Source organism: Podarcis gaigeae, assembly GCF_964106915.1.
Source record: "Podarcis gaigeae genome assembly, chromosome: 4".
In the NCBI taxonomy this organism is placed as follows: Eukaryota; Metazoa; Chordata; class Lepidosauria; order Squamata; family Lacertidae; genus Podarcis; species Podarcis gaigeae.
The window spans coordinates 62,221,638-62,241,657 of NC_139677.1; the positions used below are offsets into that span (position 1 = coordinate 62,221,638).

General features: G+C 41.2%; 1 protein-coding gene across 2 annotated transcripts in view; it reads right to left on the reverse strand.

Moving 5' to 3' along the window:
- Positions 1-419: 419 nt before the first annotated feature.
- The window catches only part of LOC310843811 (uncharacterized protein), a 171,885-nt gene continuing 152,284 nt past the window's right edge, over positions 420-20,020 (reverse strand). Inside the window, exons 7-9 of one of the 2 annotated variants that reach the window (XM_083737577.1) lie at positions 5,108-5,293; positions 3,568-3,736; positions 420-841 (exon numbers count right to left, since the gene is read on the reverse strand). The gene's annotated coding sequence lies outside the window, so the exon portion shown is untranslated. Of the gene's footprint in view, positions 842-3,567; positions 3,737-5,107; positions 5,294-16,207; positions 16,311-20,020 lie in introns of those variants that run through there. The other variant, XR_014563651.1, reaches the window with a different exon arrangement.

Genomic DNA, 20,020 nt, shown 5'->3' on the forward strand with positions numbered 1-20,020 from the left:
ACCACCATCATGGCACACAAAGCGTTTTGAGACCCAAATCCTTATGGATCCCCATATTTTTACAATGGCTTCTCTCAAGGACAAAAATACTGGATCTATGACCACACACCGGCAGGGTACCCATATATATTTAACACACACACACCTCCCCCCCCCCAGGAATCTTGTGTAAAATGCAGATTCAAGAGGATATTTTTTCATTCTACTGGCTCCAACTAACCCAGACTCCATTGAAATGTGTGTACTGTATGCGATTGTATCTTCTATCAGTCTGGAGTGTGTCTGTGAGGGAAAACTGACCTGGGATGGGGATGGCAGAAGATACATCCAAAGGAGGTGACATCCATGGCATTTTCTCAAATACGCCCTTAGACCCAAAGATGTTGGTTACCCCAGTGTAAAGAATTGTCACCTAAAAATACAATCCTATGCAAATTTATTCAGAAGTGTTATACTGTATTCAGTGAGGCTTACTTCTTAGTGTGTTTAGGACACAATACTTTGAAATGTGCAAAAAGTCTAATAAAAATAGTTTTAGCAAGGTTGGGATCTCAATTGCTATCAGGCTTCAAATCAAGTGCTATCAAGTATGACCACAATAGGAGAAATATCTACATGCTGTTGTTTTACATAACTCCAGGGTACAGCTGTCTAGTTTTCCACCCAAGCGAATTCCCTTGGCCCTCTGCCTGCCATACTGTCCCTATGGTTTGTTTGTTCTATTGTTTTTCCAGGGGAGTGATGCATTGCTGTATCTTCCTTTGCTGCAGCTGAAGTAGAACCATCCATCATCCCAATCATTGCTGCGAAGGACCTTATGGACTGGGAGTAAATTATGAAGCTATGGGAAGAGAGAGAGTGAGGGAAAGAAAGGGAGAGATTACTTTTTGCAGAAACAGCTATTTTCTGCTAGTGTTTGTCTCTACATATTATTCCTTTCTTGCTTGAGATCATGATGAGGCCAAGGCATGGGGGAAAAGGCTAATTAATTTAGGAAAACGGTGAATATAATCAATCCAAATACACTTAACATATACAAGGCTGGCTTGTCTCTTCGTTGCATTTGTGTTTCAGTAGTTGTGGTTTTCTTGTTAATGCAATGCAAATATTGAACCTAAAGGGAAAAAATGCCCTGTCAAGATCCAAACTGAAACTATAATTGATGTGTCTTTCTGTTATAGGTTCATTCCTATACTGACAACTAATATATTTCCGGATAGTGATGGTACCATATGCATCCCTAGTTACCATATGTAGCATATTTCTTTACTAGGTAAAATAATCACTTTCATCCTTAGAAACTCAGATAAATATACAGAAGTTATTATTTCTGTTACTAATGTTAGTCGGGTATGAATAAGACTAATAATAATGCAGCTGGTTATTGACACAATAGGTAACGCAATAGGCATACAGTGGTACCTCAGGTTACATAAGCTTCAGGTTACAGACGCTTCAGGTTACAGACTCCGCTAACCCAGAAATAGTACCTCGGGTTAAGAACTTTGCTTCAGGATGAGAACAGAAATTGTGCTCCAGTGGTGCAGCAGCAGCAGGAGGCCCCATTAGCTAAAGTGGTGCTTCAGGTTAAGAACAGTTTCAGGTTAAGAACAGACCGGAACGAATTAAGTACTTAACCCGAGGTACCACTGTATTTAAAACAGGACACTTGGAACTGTATGGTGTTCAAATGCAGCCATACCATTGTATTATGTAAAGATATTACAATACAGTGGTACCTCGGTTTACAAACTTAATCCGTTCTGGAGTATAATAATAACAATAATAATTTATTATTTGTACCCCGCCCATCTGGTTGGGTTTCCCCAGCCACTCTGGGCGGCTTCCAACAAAGATAAAAGATACACTGAAATGTCACATATTAAAAACTTCCCTGAACAGGGCTGCCTTCAGATGTCTTCTGAATGTCAGGTAGATGTTTATCGCTTTGACATCTGATGGGAGGGCGTTCCACAGGGCGGGCGCCACTACTGAGAAGGCCCTCTGCCTGGTTCCCTGTAACTTGGCCTCTCACAGTGAGGGAACCGCCAGAAGGCCCTCGGAGCTGGACCTCAGTGTCCGGGCAGAACGATGGGGGAGGAGACGCTCCTTCAGATATACTGGACCGAGGCCGTTTAGGGCTTTAAAGGTCAGCACCAACACTTTGAATTGTGCTCGGAAACGTACTGGGAGCCAATGTAGGTCTTTCAAGACCGGTGTTATATGGTTCTTAAACCAAAACTGTTCTTAAACTGAGGCGTGCTGTCCCTAATGAGGCCTCCCGCCGCCAGTGCCCTTCCACGGTTCAGATTCCATTCTTAAGGTAAAGGGACCCCTGACCATTAGGTCCAGTCGTGGCCGACTCTGGGGTTGCAGCGCTCATCTCGCTTTATTGTCCAAGGGAGCCGGCGTACAGCTTCCAGTTTGTAAACCGAATTGTTCTTAAAACGGAATGTTCTTAAACCGAGGTACCACTGTACTATCCATTTTATTTTCAGCCCATCCTAATCATCACTGGCATGAAATTTGCTTTTTTCAGTATCATTCCACTAAGCTGAGGATTTCATAGAACTATTCATCATGAACACAGAGCTCCTTTTTCAGTATTCGTAGCCATCATATAAAATACCAATGTTATGTTTGAGCTTAGTGTCCCCTGTTCCCCCTTCCATCTCCCCAGTGCAGATTTTATATTTACCTACATTAAGTGTCATTTGCCATTTTGTTTCCCAAACACTCAGATTAGAGGGGTTCTTTGGAAGCTTTCTGGAGTTGTCTTTGATTTTCATTATCCTGAATAATTCAGTGTCATATGCAAATTTAGCCACCTTACCCTTAACTCCAGAAGCCTCTGCTGTTCCTACAGATGCTGGGTGTTAGAGCTTTCATGTGCTCTGCATGGGAGTGGTAAGCAGGGATCTACTAGGTAGAATCTCCCCTCAGAACCTGCATGAGCAGCACAAAATGTGCACGCAAAGGCGACTGTGTGACCCACCAAAAGCAAAATTCTTCAGGATTCTGAGTTATGTAGAAGTCTTCATGCTTCTAGCTTTATGTGCTACAGATGACTGCTCTGTTTGGGTAGACATCAGAGGGGAGGGATACTCAGTATGCCTCCATTCTCATGTAGAGCACAAGTCCCAACAACATATTTTAGGGTTCCTACCACTCATTTCCCTGTGAATGTCCATTTGTTTTTGCAGTCTGCATTCTCTTCATCAGTTACAAATACATAATAGCAGTTATTCTCTTATCCCATGATAGCTATGCTTACTCAAAAGTCTTTATTATAGACTTTGTTGAAAGACGTCCAAGAATGCAATGTCTACTACAGGGGTGGGGGACATCTTTATGTTGAAGGTCACATTCCAATAGTGGGTAGAAACAAAGCTGATGGCCAAAATGGCTGGAGCTAAAAGTGAGAAGGACCAGATTCAAAGTGGGCAGGGCCACTCCTTGTATCTCTCTTTCTGCTACCCTGTTCTCTGTCTTCCTAAACTAAAGAAAACAAGAAGAGCCCTGCTGGGTCAGACTAATGGCTTATCTTGCCCAGCATCCTGTCCTCACAGTGGCTGGCTTTCTCTCTCTCTCTCCCTCTTCTCTACGCCTGTTTCTCTCACTTGGATTACTTTCTGGGTGGGGAGCAAGATGGCTTTCTTCCTCTCCACCTGACACAGATATACAGTGGAAGGCAGATAGTTCTGTGGCTGCTTGAGCAGCTTGCTTGGCTCCCATGCTGGATAAGAAGAAAGAAGAAAGGTATCCTATTTGCAGAGAACAGTCCTATAACAATATGTTCGCCAGTCCTCATTAACAGTCTGGCAACAGTACTCTGAATTAAGCTGTATTTCCAACTTCAGAGACAGGCACGTGTATAACAGATTACAAATAATTTATTCATTTTTTCCTGTTTTCCTTCAGTAATCCTTTCACCTATCTAAGAAGCCAAGCATCTCCCTAGTGGGTTTCTTACTTATGATGTAAACATTGACATATATATTGTTTGTTTTTAATTCTAGCATTTTTCTTTGATAGATGAAACACATAACAGGTGACAATGAAGCAGCTTGTGTTCCTTTTAAAATAAAAAATTGGAGCAGACTTACAGATTTTAAAGAAAGTCTTTTTGTTCTGCTTCTGTTAAGCATGGTGTACATGTAAAGTTTCCTTCTGAAAGAGGGCTAATCCTGGAATACCATATAAAAGCAAAACATCAGGCTCATGCTAACCACTGGTTTAAATCCAAGAACCAGTTAATCCTTGAGGATCTCAGCCTTCATTTTTATAGAAGTAAATTTCATACTCCTATGTAGGGTTGTGAACAGACTTTTAAAAGTTACAAAGCCCTCCCCCTCAAAGGGGTTACCTGCTTAGATATTTTTATTACTATCAAGTGGTATATAGATTTTGTTAAATAAATAAAAATAAACCTGGATTAAATAGGATTGGACATATAGGCTAGCATTTTTAGGGCAACAACATGTGAAAGCAGCAAAAAAAAACTTGAAAGCACGAGGAATGCTGATTCCACAGTAAATGCCCATCTTGAAACACCCAATGTAGTCTGCTGAATATTGCAATTTAACTTTGTCCTTTGACCTTGAGATATTCAGATTCATATTCTTCTTTTAAAAGCGTAATCACTTCTGGGAAGGAACTATCTAGATTACATATGTTCCATGTGTAATATTTAGTGAGTAATGCTGGCAATATTCCCATAGTGTTCAATTTACACTGAGATACTCCTCTAAAAAAAAAAAAAGATTACTGGTTTGTAAGAAGATGTCAGAAAGCTTCCTAGTCCTTGCATTGCTCTCTCCTAACTCTTCCTGGATGCTGCTAGGCTGCTGATCAGTAAGTTGCCTGTTTGCTCTTGAAAATTGCTATACTTAGGAAAGCTGCAGATGTTACATACAAGCAGTGGGAAGAAAGTACATTGACTTAAGATGTTTTCTTGCACTGCCACACAAGGCATACATTTATGGTAGAGAAAATGAAATCTCCCACAGATCTCGAATTCACACAACTTCTGTTTCAAATTCTCACTTCACACATTACACAAGAAAAATGGAAGGAAAAGTGTAACTCATGCACCATCTGTCAACACGTGTATATCTTTTGAAGATGTCCTTAACAGTATAGATGTGCTTATGAAGAAATACAACTGAGTCCAACAGTCCCTTTCTCCACTTTCCTGACCAATGAAACAGCTACTGCTCATCCACTGAAACTTTGGCTCTCTGCGAGAATGAAACCACAACTTCAAGTGCATAGTCTTTTACTGCTCTGGATCCTGACCAGCATTCAATAAAAACCAAAAGCATTAAAGTTCAGTGTTTCTTTTAAATGAAAGACATTCTTTTGTGAAAATGGTACAGAATTATCTATTGGCTTTGCTTAGACGGTATAAGACAGTTTTGATATATTTTCTAGAGATTAGATTTAAATAGAATTTTAAATAATTGGATCAAGGGTGGTCAACATGGTGGTGTACAGAAAGTGCTGGACTCCAGTTCCCTGAGTCCCAGTTAGTATGGCCAGAAGTCAGGGATGATGTGATTTGTAGTCCAGCAAATGTGGAAGGAGCCACATTGGTTACCTGTGAAATAGAGCCTTTATAATAGAACTAATCTGAGTCATCAATATTAGCATGGCAGTCCCACCATTTTCTATACATAGGTGATCTCTTCCAACTCTATAATTTTTTGATTCTATGGATCTATGTTGCTTTATTTGAAAGAAACTCAGCAAGAGGGAGATCCCAAGAACAGTCGAGTTAGAACAAAAGACTTTTTCCACAGACTAAACTGGCAAGGTTTTAATATGAGTATTAAAAACAAACTAACTTTAGAAGGGAAGAATAAGATAATCATTAAGCAGATGACAGGAGACTTCCACCAGCTTTAATTGGCACTTAGTTGAACTTAGTGGCACTTAGTGGAATCTGAAGAGAAAGAGTTCCCCTCCCCTTGCTCATGATTATAAATAAAAGTACATCTTCACACAACACGTAACTCATTGAATTCATTTCTCAAATATATGATGCTTAAATAGCATTAATGGGGAATTCGATAGACTTGGACCTCATGAGTTTGTCTAAGTTTATTAACCATGCTTGCTAAATATAACTTCTAGAGTGTGCCTTTGAATACTAGTTGCTGAAAAGAGTCATTCCTACTTGCAAGCTCCCTAGACTGACTAGACACAGTTGGAAACAGCTTACTAGATTAGAAGAACCTTATCAAGTAGAATTTTAAAAATATTAAAATCATAGCTCTTGGGTTGCAGAAAATAATTTAGCATTGAAATGTGTCCTCTGTAAATGCTAATGTTGGATAGTTTTCTGATGCTCACAGAATGCTGGATGCTGGAATATAGAAAGTATCAAACAACTGTTTTTAACACCCAGTTGTATCTGATACCTGACAGTTCATATTAGACAGTATTCCATAGATGTCATGCAGTGACAGTTAGCATTTAATTGTGCCAAAAGCAGAAATGCAATGTTATGTGATGTCAGTTTTCAAACTTTCTATCATTACTTCCCCAATGCCTGTTAAAGATTTCCCCATCTGTCTGTGGATGATTGTGTTGCTCCTTGGTTAGCAAGGCAGGCTTGGGAATAAATCCACAAGGGCTTGGGCAGCATTCACTTGGTAGAATCATAGAATTGTAGAGTTAGAAGAGTTTCTGAAGGTCATCTAGCCCGAACCCCTGCAATGCAGGAATCTCAACTAAAGCATCCATGGCAGGTGGCCATCCAACCTCTGCTTATAAACCTCCAAGGAAGGAAAATCCATGGCCATCCAAGGGATTCCATATCACCGTTGAACAGCTCTTACTGCCAGAAAGTTCTTTCTTCAGTTTAGTCAGAATCTCTTCCCTTGTAACTTGAAACTATTACATTCAGGTCCTACCCTTCGGAGCAGGAGAAAACAACCTTACTCCATCTTCTATGTGACAACCCTTAAGATATTTAAAGATGGCAATCATATCTTCACTCACTCTCCTTTTTTACAGGCTAAAAATACCCAGTTACTTCAATCGTTCATCTTAAGGCCTGGTTTCTAGACCCTTGATTATCTTGGTCACTTTCTTCTGCACACATTCTAGCCTTTTAAAATAAAAATCAGCATTCTTAAAGTACAGAGTGCATGTTCGACTGCAGTCAGCTTTCCCTTGTCTCTGTATCATGAAACCCAAAAGGACATGATAATATCTTTCCAAATACTTCCAGTACTTCTACTTCATCTGTCACTTCCTCCCTGATTTCTTTCTTTCTTTGTTTCAGGAAAGGGCCACTTGTTTCATCTTATGCAGATAGGATGATGTTATGATAGCAATGCCCCTTCCAGTCATTCTGTACAAGATTTCAAATTGCTTAAAACTTCAGTTTAGCTTACTAGTGAACTTGGTTTAAAGTCTTTATGATATATTACATTGTTTAACTACTGCAATTTGAGGACAAAATATCGCTCTGAGTAAGCCCCTCTGAAAAGGGGCAACCCATCAAAATACAGAATACTGAAAAGGTCAGCTGGAAATGGCATAGGATTATATTTCATAAAATATAGGCGTTGCATTTCAGAAACCTTATTTGTGTGACAAAATTGTGACAAGAACACAGGTTGGCATAAAATCAATATGCTCAGTCAAGGCCTGTAATAAATAATAGAAATGAAGAAAAGCATAAATTTAGCCGGTTTTCATTACAAGTTAAAGTCAGTCTAATTTCCTAGGTGAGTTCTAGGAACGGCATAATTTCCAAAGAAAAATCAGACCCAGAATATTTCTCTCCCCCACCCCTCGTAAGGTGCTAATACAAGCTTCAAAAAGAAAAATATGTTTACTGCTTTCATATACACAAGGGGTGATGCTGTTAGGCAGTTATCAGTGTCTGGAGAGTAGATATGGAAGGACCATTAGCTCAGGAAAAAGGGAAAAACTCAAACTCACAAACTATAAAATACTACCAGGGTAAATGTACTGTGGTCAATTTTCAACTATTGTAAAACTTCTAGTGCTTTCTTATATGGGAAAAGTGAGAACAACCAGTACCTGAAAGAGATTAGAGCATACATCCCCAAGCGTTTTGGGTCTGGGGGCACATTTGAAAATCAAAGAAGCACCATAAAATAATGATTTTGCAGAACATGACACTCAGAAACTCAACCCCACAGGACCAAATAATAAAAAGCAGACAAAATACACCCATACACACCAAAAAGAAGCAGGTAACACACCCAATATAAAAGAAAACGAAGCAACAACACACACACACACACACACACAACACGTAAAACACACCCCAAACCATCATACCAAAAAGTGGGCAAAGTACCCACCAAAAATCTTAAAGCAATCAATCTCTCCCAAAGCGACCAAAGGAAAAAAAACAACCAATGCACACCTAATATACAGTACCAATGAAAGAAGGCAAAACATGCATGGCACACAAACCAAAACTCCCTGAACCTTTCTCCCTCTGCAAAAAAAGCCAGGAAATACAGCCCCCCCCCGACACTCCCATGCTCTTCAAGTGTTGCAGTTCCCCTTTACTATTCCATTCTAAGTTAGGGTGGGAGACAGCAAGCCTACTCACTGGCCTCCTGACGCCCTGCCTTAAGAGCAGAAAAATAGCCTTCTTAGACCAAAGGCCCATCTAGTCCAGCATCCTTTTCTCACAACAGCCAATTAGATGCCTAATAAAAGCTTCCTTCCTTTTCTTTCTTTTAAAGAACACATCTGGGCCTCATTCTCAGGAAAGGGAAGGAATAGGGCAAGGTGGCTACAGGCCTCCCCTCACTTTCTAGTTAACCCAGTGCCATCGAAGTTTTTTTAGTTTTTTTAGTTTTTTTCCAAGCCCCCAAACCTCAAATTTATTTTTAAACTAAATCTAGGAGGGGCAGAAAACATCGGCAGGTAACAGCGGTTATGTCTGGGACAGGGTAATAGAACATGCATGGGTGCTGCATTTGGCGATGGGGTCCAGGATGCATTCTACCAGGTGAAAAGGTAACCAGGCCCCGTTAAAGAAAAGTTTGCTTTGTCTGCAGCCATAGGGATCCTCAGTTTTTAGTGAAGTGCAGCCAGCAGTCTGAATGCTTTGTGCTCCCCTCTGACATTAATTCAGGCAGTGCTGTGTTTGAGCACGCATGCTTGCTTGGGAGCCTGCCAAAAAGCTCAAAGCTTTATCATTATTGTGTCAGGCCCTGATTGATCCAGCTAAGTGCCAATTACCTAGCCAGCCAATCATAGTTAAGGTGAGTCAGGACTGGCAATCTACCTTCTCACCATCTTCCCACATCTGTCTGTCTGTCCCTTTTGCTGCCATGATGCTTGTCTTATGTAAGGGGGGGGGTTTGGTTATTTGTTGTTTTGATGGCTTGTTGTTGTTGTTGTTGCTGCTGCTGCTGCTGTGTGTGTATTTCTGCCAACTTTCAAGGGTGTGTACAGCACATGAAGACATTATGGGGCTTTGGGTTTGTCTGGTCGGCTAATCTGGGGTTTCAGCTGGCATTCAGAATATGAGTTGAGGCAAGATCACTAAAGGTTTTAACATAAACAGTGGGGCCTCATGTAGCCTTTGATATATCAATATCATTACACTTTAATTTGTTTTTCAATTGCTTACTTATGTAGACTTCCAAGTGTGCATATTATATAAAGAGCTTAGATACCGTGGTCTAGTTCAGCCTCATTTATGCCTTGATGTTTGGCACAGGTGGGGAACCTGTGGCCTTCAATATGCTGTTGGGTCCCAGTGCTCATCAACCCTACCAAGCATAGCCAGGAGTCAGGGGTGAGGACAGCTGTGCTCCCAACAACACCTGGAGGCCCACAGATCGCCTATCCTTGATGGCTGACATACAGAGAGATATGTTCTCTTCTGGTCCTGCACACTGATTGGTTTAAATTCATATCCATAGGAGCCCAGGGCAGCTTGCAACCTGAGAACCATCCCTTCTTCTTCTCATCTGAGAATAAGATAAAGATGTGTATGTGACAAGAACCTGAGTTACAGTGTTTTATCATCAGACTGTAATTAATTGATCTCTTCCATGGCTGGCACCAAACATTTTGCAATCTGAGGGAAAGAACACAATGGGGCACTCCCTATTTCACATGCAGAATCCAATCAGTCTGGTTGTTGGATATTATTTCATCGCTGGCAACAGGACAGCATCCTGCACAACACCTGACGAGTCTAGCTTAAGAGTGGTTTCCACTTCCTTATCCACCAGCATCCATACCCTGAGGCAGTTACCTCACTCTGCCTAATCGATGAATCAGCCCTGAATTTCCTTTCAATAGTCTTATGAAAGAAAGAAGAGTCGTTATACAAGGAAAGTTCCAGGCTAAACACGTAAAAATGAGTTCATTTTCCTGATTAAACCGGCTTTCAGAATTTGTTACCACGAGATGTGCTGATGACTGGTGATAATATACATTGTTGGAGCCAAAAAAGAGACAGTATGCTGCTCATGGCCTGCAGGAGGCATGAGAACACAAGAGCCTTTCTGGATCTGCCTAGATTCCTGTTTCCCACTGTGGCCAGCTCAGTATCCCTGGGAAGCCCACAAGCAGGATAAGACTCATTATTTTTGTAAACAAAATACTGGACTTGATAGACCTTACTTAATTTGACCCAGTGACAGAATTCTTACATTGCTAATATTTCTGGTGTAGCTATCAGAGGTTGCTTATGGGCCAGTTCTTCTAATCTATTGTGCAAAACTGCAAAGTGTTCCACTACCTCCAATTCACATCTGCAAAACACATTTTTCAGGGACAAGGTGTTCCTGTAAACAATTAGAGCCTCAACTTGCAAGAAAATGAGGCCACTTAAATCTTAGTAGTGGTAGATTCAGTTTCCTTCAAGCATATTTTATGCATACAAGATGTGTGTGCCTTAAAAATGTATACAATGAATAATAGGCATCATAGAAATGCCTTTCGTTAATTATGCAATCTTGAATTTATATCAAGACTTTGGCAGAAGTATTGCCCTCTTGCTCCCCCTACTGGATCAATATGATATGTTTTCTATAATTAATGTTTACAATGCTACAAATTATACATTTAATCCAATCATTTTCAGTGTTTTAGATAAGCTTATTTTAAGTTAGAATGTAATTTGCCAGGCAGAACAGCGTTTAACCAATGTGTGTGGACAGCACATACTTGTGAAATCAGCTACCACAAGATGTCGGAGCTGAAGAGACTTGGGGCACAGGTAGTCTTTTCACCAATCCTTCCTGTTGAAGGTCATGGCCCAATAAGAGAGAGGAAAATACTTGAGGTAAACCTCTGTCTGCGCAGGTGGTATTGTTAGGAAGGATTTGGCTTCTTGGATCATGGTCTCCACTTCTTTGAGGTGGGACTTCTGGTGAGAGATGGGCTGCACCTCACAGCCGTTGGCAAAAATTTGTTTGCCTAGAGTCTTGAGAATCTGATCAGGAGAGCTTTAAACTAGATATTGAAGGGGAGGGATAAAACAATATGAACGACAAAAGAGCACCTGACACTGGGGATAATAGCTTCACTGACGCATAGAAAACTGTGGTGGTGCGCCAGAAACCTACTAAAGGGGAAGAAACTACAGGAAACAAGCAGCTGCAGGGAACAACTCATGGTTTCAGTTGTCTCTACACAAATGCACAGAGTATGGGAAACAAACAAGATGAACTGGAGCTTTTAATACAGGATGGCAAATATGACCTGATAGGCATTACTGAAACCTGGTGGGATGAAACTCATGACTGGAATGTAGGAATTGAGGGGTATAACCTGTTCAACAGGAACAGACCAAACAGGATGGGAGGAGGAGAAGCATTATATATAAAGGATGTGTACACTTGTGAACAAATCTATGACCTGGAGCATGAAAAGCAGATTGAGAGTATATGGGCAAAAATTGTAGGAGAGAAACAACAGTGACCTAACTGTGGGTGTCTGCTATAGACCGCCAAGCCAGACTGAAGACTTGCATGATGCCTTACTAGAGCAGATTACCAAACATTCAAAAAGGAGAGAAATAGTAATCATGGTGGACTTCAACTTCCCTGATAACTGTTGGGACTCAAACTCTGCCAGGAGTGTAAGGTCTGACAAATTTCTCCATTGCATCGCTGACAATTTTGTTTTCCAGAAGGTAGAAGAACCAACAAAGGGATCATCTAGCTTGGACCTGGTCCTCACCAATAGGAAAGAGCTGATTGATGAAGTGGAAGTGCTTGGAAACTTGGGAGGGAGTTTCTCCTGGGTTTCAGGATACAGAGGCAAGGGAAAACTGAGTGTAGCTGGACACACACTTTGGCCAATTTTGAAAAGCTGAAGGAGCTACTGGGTGTGATCCTGTGGTCAGAAATACTCAATGAGAAGGGAGTCCAAGAATGATGGGACTTTCTAATAGGAGAAATATTGAAGGCACAAATGCAGACAATACCAACCAGAAGGAAAAGTGGGAGGCATCTAGATAACCCTTGGGGTCCCTCCCAACTCTATGATTGTATGTGGCAATGAGCTCCAGTTTAGATGGCTTTAAAAGGAGATAGGATAAATTCACGGACAATTAGGGCTACTAGTCATAGCAATCTGTAGCCTCCAGTTTCAGAAACAATATGCTATTGAATATAATCTATTGGAAGCAACAACCTAAGGCAGCTATTGGGGAGAGTGCTGTTGTGCTCATGCCCTGCTTTTGTGTTTTCCCATGGTATCTGTTTGGCCAGTGCGACAACAGGATGTTGGACTTGATGGGCTTTTGGTCTAATTGCACAAGGGCTCTTCTTATGGTCTTATGTCTTAACTGTCCTGCTTATAGGCTCTCAGAGTCCTCTAGTTTGTCACTATTGTAAATAGCATCCTAGGCTAAATGGAACTTTTTCAAAAGAGGACATACTGGAGTATCATGCCCAGTGAGTTAGGCTGCTTTTATACCCACTGCCCTCAAAGTGGCCCTTAAAATATTTCGCTGGGCTAGATCATTGGTTTGAACTGACATTCTTAACAAAACTTTTATGCTTTCCCCCATGAGCTGCAGAATATTTTTTAAATATATATTTATTATACAGTGTGCATTGAATAATAGTGTTTTAGAGCGAGATGGTTTAACATATACCTCTGCCATTTATCCCAGGCTTTCACTGTGTTCACACAACCAGGAAGACACAAACAGTTCGAAAGTAGTTTAGGATAATGTCATAGTACAGCACAGCTGATCAAAGGTTTGTTAATTGTCCCACAAGACACATGATTGGATGACTGTCTTAACCACCTTGAGTAACTTGTATAAAAGCAAGGTATAGGAGGAGGAGGGGAAACAACAAAAACCTATGAAGGTCACCTAATCTTGATGTTGCATTTAAAAATATGAAATGCTCTTTCTAATCTACTTTAGTCACAGAAGGAACAAATTCCAGTAAGTAGATTTAATACAGATTTATTCATCCCTGAAATAAGGAGCCTGCGAAGCCACAGAATAATTTCCCAATACCCAATGCAGAGACTTTGCTACCTATTCATAAAAAAGGGATTTATCAAACTGCGTTTTTATAATGCTGGTATCTAAGGAGGTTCTCATTTAGTCTCTCCACAGCTCTAAATCAAGAGAATTGTCTTAAAGATATATGGGGACTTAGGAGCCTATGCTCTTGTCACAACATATAAGAATTACTCTTATCGTTCACACTAGTCTATCTACTACTGATAAGGGATTCTTTTCAGGTGTTACAGCCAAAAAGCTACCCACTGATTAGGAACATTACCAGACTTTTAAACACAGGGTTCCAGGTACTGTGTTGTTTTGTAACTGGGAAATGGTGTATATTCATTAAGATTCCTGATTGAATGAGTTCATGCTACTCATAAGGCCAGTTCACACTCAGTCTGGCTTATGGATATGGCAAGACTCAGGAAGGACAGATGGGCATGTGCTCCCTTTTCCCACTACAAGTATAACTTCCAGTGAGAACTAATGAATCATTTCATATGTAAAGATTCCAGTAGCAAGATTCATCAGTCACCACGTCATTAATTCAGAACACTGTAGTGCAAGAAGGCACAGGAGCCCAAGGTTTACTTCTGTATTCTACCATATGGACAACCTACTTTATATACTTGGACCATTTATAAACTGGTCAAGAGAACACAGCAGAACAACCTCTGCATGTGAACAGCAAGCCTGTTTTATTGTGCAAATATTCTTTGATTGATTATGCTTGTTCCCCCTCTGCAAAGTCTGTAGGACTTAAGGCACATTAAAGAATTATTATTATTAATGAATGGGATATGCAAAATCTATTTGTGGTTTGAAGTGAACCCCAGGATACTTGGCATACAGTATTGATAGTCATGGCTGTAGCTGGCTATGCCTGGTGCTTACTCCCAATCTCTGCACCTGCCTGGTCCTGGGTGCTGCACTGCCACTGATAACCCGTCTCCTCCATGCCAGCTTGCCACTTCAAAAGAACGCAAGGCGAGTGACACCTATTGGGGTAAAGGTAAAGGTAACCCTGACCGTTAGGTCCAGTCGCAGACCACTCTGGGGTTGCGCACTCATCTTGCTCTATAGGCCGAGGGAGCCGACGTTTGTCCACAGACAGCTTCTGGGTCATGTGGCCAGCATGACTAAGCCACTTCTGGCGAACCAGAGCAGTGCACGGAAACGCTGTTTACCTTCCCACCGGAGCGGTACCTATTTATCTACTTATACTTGATGTGCTTTTGAACTGCTAGGTTGGCAGGGGCAGGGACCGGACAACGGGAGCTCACCCTGTCGCAGGGATTCGAACCGCCGACCTTCTGATCGGCAAGCCCTAGGCTCAGGTGTTGAAGAGGGATGGACTTCTGCGAAGCAAGAGAGAAACTGTCCCTTCTTTTGCAAGACAGGAAAGAGCATAGACAAAGAAAGTGGTGGTGGTCACATTTGCCACTACTGCTACATTACCTATTACCTACATTACTGTGTGGGGATCTGGAGAAAGAGTCTCCAAGTTCAACCAGCTATGGGAGACAGGCAGAGCAAAGCCTTGCCAAAGCCTACCAGTGCTCTCTCCCAATCCTGCAAGGAATCCAGCACAGGGGCGCCGACTTATAAAAAATATTGGGGGGGCGGGGGCCCATACCGACTTATAAAAAATATTGGGGGGGCGGGGGCCCATACCGACTTATAAAAAATATTGGGGGGGGGGCAAGACCTCCAAACCGCTGCTGCTGGGGGAACGAAAGGGGCGAGCCCCGGGCTGCCCCGACCTTAAGTGAACCTGTGAGGGCCCGCCCTTTGCAGCAGCCGATTGGCTGCTGCCGTGGGCGGTGAATATTAATGAGCTAGGGGGAATCCCTGCTTCTCGCGACGCCAGCCCCGCGAGATTGTTGATGGGTCGAGAGCCCGCAACCCCACCCCCTCTCTAGATCGGGAGTGGCTTTGTTTTAACTCATTACTGAATGTATTTTAAAAGGTAACTATCGTCAAACAAGGAAAATAAAAAATACCAACATAATTTTGTGATTTTACAAAGCATAATATAACTAATAATTTTCTTAAATTATTGGGGGGCGGAGCCCCCCCAAACGAATTTTTGAGGGGGCTCGGGCCCCCTCAGGCCCCATGGAGTCGGCGCCTATGATCCAGCAGCCTCTTCCATGGCCCAAATGTTCCTGCTCAGAAGGGCAGTTGATGGAACAACTATCTTACGGCTCTCTGCTAGCCCTGATCAGACCCTTTGCTGCACAACCTTTTCTGTTTGTTCTTATTTTGGACCTCTGGGGCGTTAGCCTGGTGCATTTGTTGCTCCTCTTTTATATGTTAAAACCTAGCAGAGGCTTGGGAAAAGTCAGTGTCAGCCTTGCAAGGTGACATTCCGCAGGTCCCCTTTTGTGAGGCATCAGTGAGATGTGATGATCATGGCAATTTTATTGGGCTGAGCTGGCAACTAATGGAGATTAAACGCATAGCTTCTTCTTAGCTTCATTATTCCTGAATAATGCCTATTTCTCAACCCTGTGGAGCTAAAATTCAAACATTCCAATCCATTTTATGCTACAAGTCGCACATTTAGCAAAGCTTTACAGATATTCCATAAAATGAGACTGCTCCTTTGTTTAGCATCAGGAATATTCCCCCCCAGTCCGCATATTTTTTTGTCAAATAAGTATGTGCAAGCATTAGGAACATGCTCAAGCTTTTATTGAATCTATACTGAACCTGTGGGAAGCAGTAAAGGATACAGTTAAACATTAGGGATCTCAGACTGCCACAAATGTACTGTCACTCCTGCAGTGAGAAATATTACCAAATAGGGAGAATCCTGCAGTGAATTAAATAAAAATGTTATTTAGAATACCATTTCACAATAAATAGATGCAACATTTTGCTTCCATCAAGGTACAAATTACTTAATTTAAGGAAGTCAGTATGTTGTTATGGTTTAATTGCTGCTTGGTGAAGGAAATCAGCACAGAAAATGAAAAAATGTAACATTTACATGTTCATAGTTGGAATGTAGATCTATCAGGCATGCCACAATAACTGTATTGTCATTGAAAAATGCTCAGCAAATCCCTAGCTGATAGACAAAACATCCATTTAATAAAACAGACTGACCACAAAGCATTACTGTAAATTCCATATCATTTTCAATAATATCTCTGCTTTTACTCTCTGTCTATGATCATTATCTGTAACCATAAATCACTGTTAACCTTTAAAAAGCTCCAATCAATGTACATATTTCTTACCTCTCCATACCACTTTTGCTTGGTCAACAGCAATTTAAACAACCCAAGTATATTAATTTTAAAAAGCTGCTAAGAACTGATATATGCTCATGTAACATCTTAAAATGTAATAGAACAATAATAGGCTGTGCCATCAAAGGTTTTGCACTATTTGTGATCTACAAATGTCAATAAATGGTTTATTTAGTTTAGGCGAGTGCAGTGTATTGAATAATGGAATATATGGCAATAAGGTTCAAGACAAACTGAAAAAAATATATTATTTTATTACAGAGACAAAGGGAAATGCATACGTGTTATAATGCACTTCTCAGTTCACATTTAGGGTAACACCAGTGCAAGCATTTTTACTAAATGTGTATATTGCCAGACCTATTTTAAGGAGCAAATGCTGACCTGACCCCTCTCCCATATCACTGCCCTGAGATCAGAAGCACTTTACTCTGAGAAAGGAACCCTGACCACATCCGTCCACTCAGGCATCATGGTATCTGTGAGTCAGTAACTCAGACAGGATTCAGGTGGTTTGATCTCATCCTTGTATAATGGACTCAGTCGAGAGGTAGGTCTGAGAATGCCTTCTATCATCTCCTAAAGCTTCTCCAAAGTTCATCAAAGTTGTCAATTTGTTGTCCTTTCTCCCTTCACTGCATCTGGATAACAAGGCACCTATTCTAAGGCTGCAATCCTAACTCCACATACCTGTGACTTCTGAGTATCGCGACTCAGAATTGCCTTGTACTGTTGTTATTATTGTTATTATTGTGTTGTTGTTGTTGTTATTTACCCACCCTTTACTCTAAGGTCCCAGGGACATTACAACACAATATTAAAAACAGTTTAATACAACTTACATTATAGTAATAAGGTGAGTCCTAAAAATAGCCACTTGTCACTTAATCACGTCATTGTGACATTGGTGAAAACTCCCTACAGGACCCAGACCATTTTCAATGCAAAGAAGAATACAAATATTCAGTAGTTGACCAAAGTTGCTGAGCTTTTTAAGGGCAGACACCAATTTCAGGGATACTTCTGGTAGTCCAAAAAATCACAATTGAACAGCAACCACCCACCATATCAGTGGGTGTTGGGGAAAGCACTGGCAACTCCTTTGCCCTGCCCATCTACTCTGTAGAGGGAGAGTAGAGAGTCCAATTATGTAGAAAAGCCAAGTCCATTCATCTGATGCTAATAAATAAACTCTCTAGGACAGCCTTCCCCAACATGGTGCCTCCAAATTTTGTTGGGATTTCAGCTCCCATAAGCCCTAGCTAGCAGAGGCAAGGGTTAAGAATGATTGGAGTGGCAACAACTGGTACCAGGTTGGAGAAAGCTCCTCTCGGGAGTGCTTCACAGTAGCAAAACAATAAAGGCCGAACTTCAGGTACTTCACAATCTTATCACCTGGATCACAGAACCTGGAGCATAGGAACCCAGAGACAGAGAAATTAACTCCATCTGCTATATGGAGTAATAGAAAGGGACCTCCTTATGGTGACCATAACACATGCACTAGCCTGCTGTGCCAGAGTTTAAAGAAAATTTTCACCATCTGGATTCCACTGCAATGGGAAGAGATGGAAAATAAAGACTTCTTTTTTAAAAAAAATATTTACAGGCATAAAAGAATATTGATCACAAAGACAAACCTATCCAGTCAATGAAAATGAATTGCAGTTTCAGACCAAAAACTGGACCTACCTGCACAATGATTTCAAAAATACCTGCCACCAATACAGTATGGCAGGTTTCTTCAAAAGAGCTATGAACATGTAAGTTGCAGACTTACATAATGTCATGTAATGTTATAGTTTATTTCTATGGTGTCTTTCAGCTAAAAGAAAATGCCTAGTGCGGCCCTTCAAAACAATATTCCTGCATAAAAAATGATGGATAGATAGACAGCTCTATGGAGTGTTTTATCAACCCTCTGCCAGGCTCAGCAGGGTAGCCAGTAAAATCTCACTCATTCTGACAAGAAATGCATCATTAAAATATGTGTAGATATATACAGATGGTGAAGAAACTGGGTTAAAAATGACCAGCCTAATAGCATCATATATCAATGTATGATGGAAACCCTTAAAAATATTTATGGACTCTAAAATCCCCTATTATGTGAGTAGATCCACTATGTGTTCTGGATATATTTTAAATAGTGTTCCTTCCACAGAATCCTTCTCTGATTAATCCAGGCAGATTTGTGTTAAAACGCCCAGGTCCTTCTATATTTTCATTATTTTTTTCTGGAAAATGAAAAAGGATGATATATATTTATATATGAGAGAGAGGTTCTCATATATATAAAGCTAGTGGAACCTGCAACAAAATGTTGCAGTATTGACTGTTCCTGTTCCCTGTTCAGGATAGTTAGTCAAGCTCTTCACCACATTTCTCCCATTTCATTCTCTGTCCCACCCAGTTTTTTGTGTTTTTCCTCAGTTGTCAGCCAGCTGGCTATGGCCACTTGAGCATGCTCCATCCTCTTGGGGTTATGCTTTTGTTGGATTTTTGTACTTCTCCAAACTTTAGGGTTTCTCCAAGCCTGATGATACTTCTCATATGTGCATGGGTGCTGCCATTTTGACAATGGTGCTTAATGGTGCTGAACAGAGAAAATGGTATGTGTTTTGTCTATTTCCTTTAAAAAAGCTCAACAATTTTTGGGGTGTCCTGGTTTTTACTTTTTGAAATATAGCAACCCTATGCTAGTCCCACTGAGGTTAATGGAATGGGCATCAGTTGTATTGCTGTTGACATCTGTCTGTCTCGGGAGACAATGAAAGAGTCCCCCTTCAGGGGTGAAGCCAAACCATTGGAATGTTGCGGCACCTGCTGTGGCTGTAGAGACCAATACAGAAGAGACATGTTTTGTTGCAGCTGGGGCAGATGACGTTTCCTCTTTCTGCGCTCCTCCTAGTGGTCATCCCTCCTCTGATCACTGCTGTGGCTACCTAACCTGACTGTCTGCAGATGCTGCCGTCGTCTGCAAGGGATTCCCACACAGCAGGATTAATGTTGCCAACCTTGCCAATCTTTGTAATGCAGAGCTGGTCTGCTAATGGACCTAGTGTCTGAAGTCATCTTTCCATAGAGCACATCCTTGAGGACCCTGCCATCTTCCATTCCGTGAACATGACCAAGCCAGTGTAGATGTTGCTGAGACAGGAGTGCGAACTTGCTGGGAATGTTATAATAGAGACCTCCATATCAATGATATGGTTTCCCTGAGAGATTATTCTGAAGGTCCATGGCACTGAATATCATATAAAGATAT